The 12,835-nt window shown below is 35.4% G+C and overlaps 1 protein-coding gene across 5 annotated transcripts in view; it reads left to right on the forward strand.

The window, feature by feature from the left end:
* Nucleotides 1–12,835, forward strand: part of MGAT4C (MGAT4 family member C) — a 326,567-nt gene that overhangs the window by 186,230 nt on the left and 127,502 nt on the right. The window lies entirely within an intron of this gene.

The following is a 12,835-nucleotide window of genomic DNA, read 5'->3' on the forward strand; positions in this document are numbered from 1 at the left end:
TCATCTCTTTACTGAGAGATCATATCTAAACCATGATATCTCTCCTCATCTGCATGCAGTCATCTTTGAGTAAACAGTCATTCTGCTTAACCAGCAGGGGACTGCAAGGAAGATATTTTTCATTTTAAAGGATACTGGAACATGTTTCCTCTCTTGGTATCAGCAGTACTCACTCCTGGCCATCACAGGGAATTACTGTTTTCCTGCATGTCTGTGAGTGGGGTTCTTGAACGCAGCTGAAATAAATTATTTATCATTGAAAGTTACTGTGCACAAAAAATATCATCCTTGAACACAATAATCTTGATGAACAGTTCTTTAAATACAAAGCAAGGCTACTTCCAAGTACAAAACAGTGTTTCACAATGGAAAATAAGAAATACCAAGAAGAACTCCCTTCTTTTTAAGCTTTTGAAGCACAATCATTGCCTCTTTATGAGTGTTTCTAACTAGTGCTTCAAGGTGTTGAATAATGCAAACAGAAGGAGAATGAGAGTGAGGGGTCTAAAAGAGCTGCTTGAGAGAATGAAGGATCACAGGCTGCAGCAATGACTCATTGTAACACAAAATGCTCTGTGGTTAAATTATTCAGACTAGACAGGGTGTTATAATTAAAAGTAGTTATCATTCCTCCCTGATAACATCCCAAAGAACTTTTCTTAATGAACAGGATCATTTCATTAACATATTTTTTGTGATTAAGAATTTAGAAATATCTTCCTTTAAATTTCTTCTAAATGACCCCAAATTAACCCACAGAGACATTTCACTCATAAGAGATGTTTTGGTACACAGTGAAAGTTTCAAATGAAATTTTGGCACAGCCTCATTTAATCTACAGACGCAACTGAATTTCAACAATTAAAAGTTGCACTAGTTTAAATAAATCTGCTGGATATTCAGCCTCACCTAACTTGAAGGCAATAACTAACATTTTGTTATTGATTATGTGTTCCCTATCACATTGAGGTAAAGCTAAATAAAAAGGTTGAGAATTTCTATATTAGTATACTAGTGTATTTTATACTAGTTTTATAGATTTAGAAGCAGGCCTTCATTTGGTAGACCTTCTTTCTAACTTTTTTTTCACCAGCATCCCACTCTGCTGTGCACTGGTGCAGCTTCCCCTTGAGTCCTGTGTGCAGTTTTGGGTACCACAGTGCAAAAATGATGTTAAGGCATTAGAGAACTTCTAAAGAGCTGTGACGATGGTGAAGGGTCTAGAAGGAAAGCCACATGAGGAGTGTCTGAGGTCACTTGGTCCGTTCAGCCTGGAGGAATCTGAGGGGAGACTTCATCACAGTCTAAACTTCCTTGTGAGGGGAAGAGGGGCAGGCACTGATCTCTTCTCTGTGGTGACAATGACAGGGACTGAGAGAATGGCGTGAAGTTGTGTTTAGGTTGGATATTAGAAAAAGGTTCTTCACCCAGAGGGTGGTTGGGCATGGGAACAGGCTCCCCAGGGAAGTGGTCACAGCACCAGCCCTGACAGAGTTTGAAGATCTGGAGAATCCTCTCAAGTGCATGGTGTGATTCTTGTGGTCACTCTGTACAGGGTCAGGAGTTGGACATTGATGATTAGGATATTATATGATTCCATGATTCTCATGTAGTACTTGCTATTTTTGAGGTTGGACTAGATGACCCACTGTGGTCCTTTCCAACCTTACTCATTTGTGATCCTATTAGTCTGTGATTCTCTGATTCTTAACTATTTAGGAAACATCTAGGTAATGTAGTTTTAAAATTATTTTTATGTAAAATGTGATTTTAAAAATGTAAACTTCAATCACAGCTTAGGGATCACATGGCAACAGAAATAATGACTGATGAAAAGATCCTAAGCATGGAGGTTAACCAAAGGTCTGAAATGATATCTTGGAGTTTTGAATATGAAGTAAGTAAACATTTCAACCAGCCTACAAAACAGAACTCACCTTCAGTTTTTGGTGAGTCCATAAAGGACATTTATTTCAGCTGTCAAGTTCTGTTCATGTTAATAATTCCAAGCCAATTGAATACATAAAGGGAAAAAACCCTCAAACATCCATCTTGTCAATAAGAATGCTGATAATGTGAAAATTAATTTTTTTATAAGAGATATCATTTATATCAACTTTGAAAGTTCATAAAAGTCATGGTTTTGATTGGTTTATGTTCAGATTGCTGGTTTTCATTGTTTTGGTTTTTTTTTCCCCAGAGGGCTTCTTTTGGGCTGTACATATCTAATAGTAGCAAATAAATTGACAGAGGAAACTCTAATCACAAGTCTCATTTGTATGCACAGTGATAATATACAGTCTATTTCAAGGCTGCCGTTGGACTTAGACAATTCATGGACTTTGTTGCTACCTTTTGCCACATGGATGAATTACAGCCAGACTGCAAATTTGATTGTGCATAGAGAGCATGTGGGAGGAAAGCTGTGCTGCAAGAGGCTCAGAGTGCACCTTACTGAGACAAAACAGAAACAAAGTTTAAGAAATAAAAATAAAACATAAAATTGGTAAAAACTAAAAAAACACATAGGGGATGGGAAGAGGATACAGAGGTGAAAGAAACTCTGTACTAAAGCAATAGATTAATTGTTTAAAATAATATTTCTTGATATGTTATTTTTTTATACCTTTCATGGAAATGAAGAAATTATGGCAAGGAAATTGTAATAAAGGATCCTCTCATCTAAATAAAAATTAAGATCAACTGATTAAAGGAAAAAATTTTATTGAATGAAACAAAACTAGATTCATCAATTCAAGACACAGAAAGCAAAAATAGATATGAAGATTTAATATTAAGTCAAAGAAAGGTTGCAAAGGTCATACAGATTATTAATTTCAGAAAAGAAAAGATAAAATAGGATTCAAACTTTATTAAGCAGATGAAGTGAAATATATGAGTCATTAACTTCAGTAAGAAAACTCAGAACAGATAATATTTATATAATTTTGTAACTTAAAGTAAGACAGAAAATAATCAAAAAAGGGACTAATTATTAATTGAATCCAAAGCAAGCTTATGTCACAAGGTATACTTTCGAATAAATTTTGGGAATTTTTTAGATTAAAAGAAGGGTACTGTGGAAAACATGAGTCTTTGTTTTGGTTTAGCAGGGGTGGTGGGGGAAAGCCTCTACCCATGAAGTCAGCACAGTCAAATAGTGGTCTGTTTTGGTATCATTTGAAGCAACTCCTCTGTCATGCACTTTAAATAGGAAGAAAACTTGTCATTGTGACATAGTTATCATATCCTCTAAAAGCGGAAGATTCACTGACCAAGCAATATATAGAGAGGACTGTAAAAAATGTTTATATCTAAGAAAGAAATGCTTTACAGAGTTTATTGGCTTTGTGTGGCGGGAATTCTTTATTTGGGTAGTGGCAGAAGGGAGCTGCAGGGATGGCTTCTCTGAGAAGCTGCCAGAACCTTCCTCCATGTCATGCTGAGCCTCAGTGGCTCCAAGATGGACCTGCTGCTGGCCAAGGCTGGGACAATCAACAATGATGGGAATGTGATGACACATTTAGGAAGGCAAAAAAAAAAAGCTATTACTCAGATATAACTGTGGCCAGAGAAGAGCAGGTGCGAATACGTGAGAGGACCAGCTCCGCAGACACCAAGGTCAGTGGAGAAGGAGGGGGAGGGGGTGCTCCAGGTGGCAGAGGTGATATTCCACCGTGGTCCATGCTGCCACGGTGAAGCAGCTGTGCCCCTGCAGCCCATGGATGTCCACGGCGGGGCAGAGACCCACCTGCAGCCCATGGGGAACACCCACGCCAGAGCAGCTGAATGCATGAAAGGAGGCTCTGAAACCCATGCTGGAACAGGCTTCCGTCAAGGACCTGCAGACCTCTGGAGAGAGGAGCCCACGCTGGAGCAGATTTCCTGCTGGGACTTGTGCCCCCATGGGTAATGAACACATTGCAGCAGTTTGTGAAGAACTGTTTCCCTTGGGATGGACTTACACTGGTCATGTCTCCCACAGGAGGGATCCCAAGCTGAGGCAGGGGAAAGTCTCCTCTGCCTGAGCAGTGGAAACAACAACCTGTGATGAACTGACCATAATTCCCATTTTCTGTCTCCCTGTGCTGCTGGGAGAGGAGGTAGAGCCCAAGAAGGAGGAACAGGTTGGGGGAAGGTGTTTTTAAGATTTATTTTACTTCTCATTACCCTGCTCTGATTTTGTTAGTGATAAATTCATTTAATATCCCCAAGCTGAGACTGTTTTGCGAAGGAAAGCAATTGGTGAGTGATCTCTCCCTGTCCTTACCTTGACCCATGAGCCATTTGTTATATTTTTTCTCCCCTGTCAGTTTCTGGAGGGGAGTAATAGAATGGTCTTTTTGGGTGCCTGGCATACAGATAGGGTCAATTCACTAGACACAAACAAACGAAAAAATCTACTTCCTGAAATTAATTACAAGCAAGAGAAACACAATAGAATTAATATAGAAGCAGTGGATTATATAATTTCATTTAACCAAAGAAAGTGTTACAAATTTGCAAATGCAGTGAGATATTGTGCTAACAGGTGGTAGTGTACACATATAATTCCTTGATGTAACTTTCAGAACTAAGCAACAAGAGAAAAAACTTACAGCAAAGGTCTAGCATAGGATGCAACTCCTACATTTTCATGTTCGTATTGCTCAGATTTTTCTTTTGAGAACATTGAATGTCAGTTTTATGCAGAATGATTCAACAAACACTCTCCTCTAGATATCCTAATGTCTACTTCAGAAAAAAAAATCACAAAAATAAATCTATTAAAATCTCAGCCTCACAATTGAAAAGCAAACACATAATGGAGAAGTCCTACCTCAGAGAGCACATGTACTCTCACAATCCTGCTGATGAAAATAGCCATATACTTTTGGTTTTCCATCCTTGGTGTATTTTAGGTAATATTGAGACAATAAAACATAATATTGATCACCATTCTTCCTGTGCTTCATTTAAAAGTGCAAGATGTATATGCAATTTATGCTCACACTCCATAGAATTACAATAAATGGGTTTATTTTACCTCACAGTTTAGTTTTTTCAAGTACACATCAAAAGGGAAAACAAGTAAAACGTACATTCTTTGCAAAACTGGTTTTTGGTTTTTTGCAAATTGCTGTTTAGTTGCCTGGCCTGGAGACCTTGGATGAGGAGGGTGCAGGTTTCCTGTAACTCCTGTGTCTACCCTTCACTTTTCAGAACGGAGAATTCAGCTGCACTGGCATGTAGTGGCTGAATTAGCTGATGTGAGCTAGGTTGCTTGTGATCGCCTTGTGACCAGCTGAAGTACTGCAGCATGTTGATGATTCAGATACCCTTGGCCATCTCAAAAAATATTAAACATTATTTAGAACAACTGTTGTGTTTAGGCAACTGTATCTGTCCAAAGATACCTAGTTTAAAGCAAAATGAAATTATTTCTAGGCTCCAATGCTTGCATTGATTAGCTCTGCATGGTTATAAAGTGAGATAAGATACATAACCCACGTGTAGATACCTGAACTTGTGAGTTTTAAATTAAAACTGAACTCCATATATAGCAGAGATTTCCTAATTTAAATCATGCAGACAGATTTAAACCAAGAAAGATTTAATCTAGCAGGCTAATTGAACATTCCCCCCAAAATTCAGCTATTTTGTGCAGAATGGTTTGACCAGCTTTAATTACTAAAGCTGTTCTAAAACCTAAGATATTATCATTTTAATAGATTGTGCTTAATAAAGTAGTGGTTAGTATTGTATCTTGTATGTGCTTTTCAATCTACAGGAAACTGCATATGTGCTTTACTGAATAATAATTCAAATTGCATCTCAGTGTTGTAACATTCAAAACACTATCTGTGATGGCAGATAATTATGATTTTGTCAAAAAGTCATGGAATCATAGAATGTTTCGGTTTGGAAGGGACTTCAGAGATCACCTAGCCATGGATAGGGACAACTTTCAACAGGTCACATTAATCAAACTATCCAAGCTGACTTTGAATACTTCCAATGATTGGGCATTCACAGCATCTCAGGGCAATGTGCTTCTCACCACAATCATTTCTTCCTTATACACAATCCAAGTCTACCATATTTTAGTTCAAAAATATTTTTCTTCTCCTATCACTACTACTGTCCCCTGGAATTAGTTTTATTAAGCAAGTTTTATTGAAAACTTGTATTATTAATATTTTTTTCTTATTTTCTTTTATTACCTTCAGAAACTCTACTTTAAAATATGCCTAAATGCATTTCATGACATGCCACATACACCATATATAACTTTATATATTAATATGAATATAACAGCAATTTTTAAATGCATCTCACCAGTCACCAGCAGAGACCTCTGACAGCAAGCTGTCTTTTTCACTTCTGTTTCTCAAGCCAATGTCAGGATGAAGATAATGTCTTCAAGACTAAATCACTTCATATGTCAATGTCCTCAAGATCTTCATCTTGTATTTAGTATTCCCTTAACAATCAACACTGAAGATGAATACCTTGTTTAGTATCCTCTTTAAATTTTTTCTCTGTATTTTTATGTATTTTTAATGCTTATTTTAATAATGTAATGACTGTATTAGATATTGCTATAAATGTTTTTGAAAATAACCTTTTTTGTGTATAAATAACAAAAATGTAGTTATTTGTCAGTTTAAATTTATCTCAACATTTAGCACATCAGAAAGGTTGTTTGGTCAGTCAGCAGAACACTGTACCTCAATCATTCACCTCTGCCTTTTTAGTGTGACATGGTTTTGTACACTGTCATGCTAGCTGCAGAAACAAGCTCTTCATTTCATACTGGTTCAAAATCTCCTGGTAAAACACCAAACACTGACATATTTATTCTGAATAATTTCCTCTTTGATAAGCTTTCAACTGAACAGCTGAAAAAGTTGTCATGTGAGAATGAAACTCAGGAACAAGTTGAATCCCAGTGTGAAGGAGAAAGGGTTGTACAGCTAGTAAATTATTATCTCATGTGATGAATTTATGACATAATTTATGTCTTTTGTAGACTGTCATTAATATTGAGTACCTTTAGTATCCCTTGCAAACTGGAATTTGGCATGCCCAATGTTGGAAAACTTCAAGAAGTGGATGCCTGTATCATATTTTGTAGTGATCATGAGAGGTGCTCTCAAAGACCAGCATTTCAGACTTGGGTCTACAAAAATTGCCTTTGTCTGATGATTTAAATGTTAACAGAGCTTCCCTCGCTACAGTAGTGTCAGAAAATTCTGCTCCAAAATGGTCAACTATCTTACAGGTCAAGATGTTGAAATGAACATTAGTATTCAAACCACAATTTTCGGGAAGTTCTACTCATTATTTTACCCCTGTGACCCTTAATTTGGGTAAACTATATTACAAAGCAATCACAGCTTCCAGCAGTACTTTTGATCTTTCTATTTGGGGTTACACTCACAGGTAATGTTATCAAAAGGGAAATTTAAATTTAAAAAAAATCTGTGAAGTTTGTATTTTATAACTCAGGTTATATTCTTGTGTATGAAGCAATTATGAGTTTCTTCTCTACTGTTTGCCCTTAACAAATAATATTTCAACTTTGATACTTTAAATGCCTTATTTAGCCATCAATAATGAAGTAATTAATTATCAAAATATAATAGACTAATATTCAAAACATTTCCAAAGCAATTATGGAAACTAGGTGCTAAGCGGGTGGTTTACAAAATTATCCTATTTTATGTAGAAAATTTGTGCAACTGTGTTCTCATCAGTTTTGTCTTAGACTTTTTTCCCAGAGATCCAATAGTTCTGAGATCTGAAAATTCATCAGAGTTTTTGTATAAATACCATTCAGCTCTAGAATCAGATTTGTAAAATGTTTCTCTGAAAGTTCCAGTTGGAGAAAAATTGTAGCCAGTTAACAAGGAGATGCTTGTGACCACCTTGTGACCAGCTGAAGTATTGCAGTGATGTGATCATCAGAGAAGTAGAAAATATTTCCACATTTCAGTAGCTTTTTTTCTGAAAATTTATCTATTCAGTGTAAAAATTCAAACTTCACATTCATGTTTTCTTATTGAGAATACTGCTCAGGTAGCTTTATTACATCAATCTAATCCATATAAAATTGTTTGGTTTTGGGTTTTTTTAAAAGTGTATTAAAATAGACCCTCACACCGTAGATCCAAAATAACAGCCGACTTATGCTGACATAGAACATCACCTCCACATATGCATGCACAGAAAAGTTGAAAGTATTTTCTCCTGACACTTTTTGCAGTTGAGTATATGGAATGAACAGGTAACTTTGTGACATAAATGTATTTTGACATTCTCTGATGAAAGACTGGCACTTCTGCTGTGACAATACTCTGACAAGTAGTGTGCTGTTACAGTTGGCTATATGAACCACTCACTCTGGGGTTGTAATTTGTACTGAATCATCTGCTCTGACATAACTGAGTTCAGGCTCATGTTGTGCATTGGGCAGCTTGCCTTACCTTCACAGCAGCCTAAACGATCTCCAATGGCCTTTTTCCTTCTATCAGATCACCTTTTCTCTTTAGACTCTTTTAATCTGCTTCTCTTCTGCTGCTCACCTCAACCCAGGCAATGCTGATGTGAGCTAGGTTGCCAAACATGATTGTGTCCTCTGGAATTTCACATCTCAGAGTTGTGTTTTTTCCATTGTGTAAAACACTGAGAGAGCAGGTATGTGCCTTTAAGCCATGGATCTTGGCCTTGCTGCCTTGTTAACAAGTTACTGCCCATTAGCTGATGCATCGAAACCATTCATGCATGTACTGCTGCCCCCCTCTACTGAAAAAGAGTTCATCTCTTTTTCATTAAGATGGAAGCTACATCAATCAATTCTGCATTTTCTACAAGCCTGTAAGCTCCTGCGCACTGATTTATAATTGTATGCGTAAAGGGTCTTGGGCAATGATAAATTTTAGGAAACTCAAAATTCCTTACTCCTGTCTGAGGGATCAGTGATTCCACTCCAGAAGTGCCATCAAAGACTGCATGCAGACAGGAAGCTAGGCCAAATAATTTCCTTTGAAATGGCTATCCCATGGGCAAACTGTTTCCATGTTAAATTATGCATTGTTTCAGTAAAGCTTCATTTAATTTACTGGGTCTCATTGATGGAGAAAATGCTTTCACATCTATTCTTGCTAATAATTTCAGCTGTGAGTGAACCCCCTGGAAAGAGCTAGACCCTGTTATTTATGTTTTTCTGTACTTTATCCATTTCACAAGGCACACATGGTTATTAAATGTCTGTGGTTGATCCATACATAAATATCTCAGCATTTCTTAACATAGAAATAAAGATATCTATTTGATTTTAGTAACATAAATAAGTATTCTTGATGAGTTTAGGTATAAAGCAAACTAAAATAGATCATTATCTATTGGTATATACTTCACACCACAACAATTACCCAGAGAGGAAACCTATTAACCTATGTTTCCTTTAGGCAAACAAGAACTTCCTTTTCTATCAGTAAAAACTTTCATACTATTTAAATTTAATCTGTTAAAGGTAATGCTGAGTTTGATGGCCTGGAAATTAAAGCATGAAAAACATGGGTCTTAATGGAGATTCTTAAAAAACTCTAAAACTAAAGATTGCACTGTTGAATGTTCTTCTTATTCTTAACTTAGCAAATTTTACCTTGATATTTGGGTAATCAATGTATATCTATTGTGGGATATTTTTAAAATTCCTATGGGGAGAGAAAATCATCTCTGCTATAAAATTAAAAAAAAATACCACGATTTTCAAGTTGAACATTGCTAAAAGGAGTGACCACACAAACAGAGCTGCCATCTTGTGGATAAAAATCTCCTAAGAGCTGGTAGCTCTTGTTGTCTGAATGCGGAGGAAAAAAAATGTTTATAATAGTCATCAGGTCTACCTGACTTGATATTCATCTCATGTACAGGATTATGAGAGATGTAATTTTGACTTTACACAATCAATCTCTAAAAACTCATCATCTGACTGATTCTAATTTCCCCAAAAATCTTTAAACCTAGCCCTTCCAATATTTGTAATGTATAGGTTAAGCAACACTGAAAAACCATTTGTGTTTTTCAATTAGAATTTGGTGCAGAACTATGTTTTGTAATATAAATAATTGGTTTAACCATTAAATTGATGTGACAGAAATAATTGTCAAGCAATTAAATGCAATAATGATTTCAGCTCATGGGAAATATATACTAATAAACCTGAGTTTCACTTTGCACAAGGACTAAAATATCCCCTCTAGTTAGATTTTTCAACATTATTCATACATCAATTAATATTAGGTTATAGAAAGAAAAACAGATTGATATTGAAAATCATTAGTCACTTCTCCTTTATTTTCTTGTTCTTTTCTTTCTTTTTCTGAGTGATTTGAACTTGCAACTAAAAAATGCCAAGAAATAACACTGCCAACGGCACCTTTATTGTCTGTGCTAGGTGGGACAAGCCAATATTTTCAGATATGGAACTCATGGCACAGTGATAGAAGTGTATGAATTCTGTGTTCCTGGGTTTCATACACAGTCTGCTTTGAGCTCTTGTAACCTATGTTTATTTCATTGAAGAGATTTTTCTTTTAAAGAAATGGCCGTACAGCTTATTCTTTTTTTTCCTGAAGTGACTTGCTACTATTGCATATTTAAAGGGTGTGATTTAAATACTATCATATATTTTCATTATTTGTATTTCAAACTGGTTATAACCCATGTGTGACAGCATATCAAAGGGTTTAAAATGCTGTGTGACGTGATTAGGATCATGGAACTGCTCTGTTATCTACAACTCTTAACTTTGTTTAGCCTGGATCTCCAAATTCTTCCATGGTTTTAAATATATGGGTAATAGACAATTTTTGAAACAAGGAGCATGGAAAAATTGGTAATTTATCAATAAATTCATAAATAGTTCAATTTCAAGACATTCATTAATTACATATTACTGTAGAAAAAAGATTTTTGTAAAGAAAATGTCAAATTTTGCAGGTCATTTACTAAAAAAGTATTCTACACTAATATTTCAAATTAGCATTGATACTTCACTAAGTAAATTTTCTAAGTTACTGCTTAGCTCATAAAGCATAGGTTCTCCATTATCACTGGAGAATAACAAACTTTGTGAACAGTGAGAACTTTGTAAAAGTATGGCACTCTCCCATTAAAGATGGTCTAGCAGGTTGTCTGTGAGTGATACACTCTTTAAAGGTATAAAGTGTACTCTACACAAGAATAAAAAATGCATAGAACTTTAATTCATCATTTTAAGATTAACTAGATATGGGAAATCCAGGTGTTTTTCATGCTGAATCAACCAGTGTAGTAACATTTTGGCAACAATGTGTCAGTTTGGTCTAGACTATATGTACCATTAAATATTCAGGAGAATATAACTTTTGCATATGATACATTTAAGCATAATTTATCTCATCAATAGTTCTTTTCCTTATAACTCATGATACTACGTCTTACCTTTATCATTAATCCTACAAAAGCAAAGCTGACATTCCCATTGTCCAAATTAGTCTTTTCTGACCTGGAATTCAGTTTTGTCACTTTGCATAGCAATGAATCTTTTTTATAGTTATTTCCATCTGAACTACCATGTTTTCTGAGCAGAAATAAGTGAACAAAGGCTTTCATTTTGGACTAAAGAGTGTTTTGACTAATAGGTTAACCTCCAGATCCCCACACAAAACTGGTGTTATTAAGTCCCCAGAATTTAATCTCCTGAGTCTCTAAAACTCGTGAAAGAACCACAAGAAAATGACAGAGCTCTTTATCAAGTTTATTCTTGAAATCTTACCTTACATATCTTTTAGATTAAGTTAGATTGTGTTTGATTATGTTTCATTTTTCCTGGGTTTTTTTGGCTTGGTGTAGTTGGTTCTTTGGTCTTGTTTTTCCCCCCAGAGAAAAAAACTGAGCAATAATATTTTCTTTTTTTTTGAGGGATAGCAGACCAAAAATAGACTGGTGTGTTATATCATTTACTGTAAATACATTTGGGATCGGGTTCCTATCCATTTCAAGAAAGTATGAGTTTCCCAAGATTAAAAAAAGTTGACATAGAACAAAAAATACAAATACAATATGTGGTAGATCAGGTTTTTTTTTTTTCATTTTTCTATAGAGTAAAAGGATTTTTTGCCACTCAAAGATGAGACATCAAAATACTCATTTATGGAAAAAGCAATTATTTAAGCACTGATTTGGACTCATTTTAGAGTTCTCATGATTTATGATATTGCCATTAACATAGCTAAATACTTAGTGTCACTATATTTAGGACATCATACATTGGGCAATGTGTTTCATGCCTCATTTACTACAGAATATCTGGACTGCTACTTAGCATTCAAGGAATAACTCTGCATGTACATTTTTGCATCCCTATACTTTTTTCTGTTAGTTTTAAATACCTAAAAAGACACAAGAATCAACCTAACATTGCAATAGTGAAATATTCTTGAGTTTACACCCTTTTTCCAGCATGTGCCTTTATTAATCTCATGCCTGAAGAGGATGCAATGCAAAATCATTAAAAATATGAGTTTTCCAGGTGCTGCATGCATTAACCTTTCCTTTAATACCTTTTCTGTACAATATTTTGATGATTACTGTCATTTAGCAAACAGATGATGAAAATGCAGTTACCTGAGGGTCTTGTTTAATAATTTAGGCAAATTAGTTTTTAGAATTTATTTAATTGCTACATTCAATAGCTAAACCACAACAAGCACCTGATCCCCAAAGCAGGAGCTTCTTGTGCAATTTCATTTCCTCCAAGGGAAAAAAAAAAAAAAAAAAGGGAAGAGAGGGGGGGAAAGGTAAA

The sequence above is a fragment of the Molothrus aeneus genome, chromosome 5 (assembly GCF_037042795.1).
Source record: "Molothrus aeneus isolate 106 chromosome 5, BPBGC_Maene_1.0, whole genome shotgun sequence".
In the NCBI taxonomy this organism is placed as follows: domain Eukaryota; kingdom Metazoa; phylum Chordata; class Aves; order Passeriformes; family Icteridae; genus Molothrus; species Molothrus aeneus.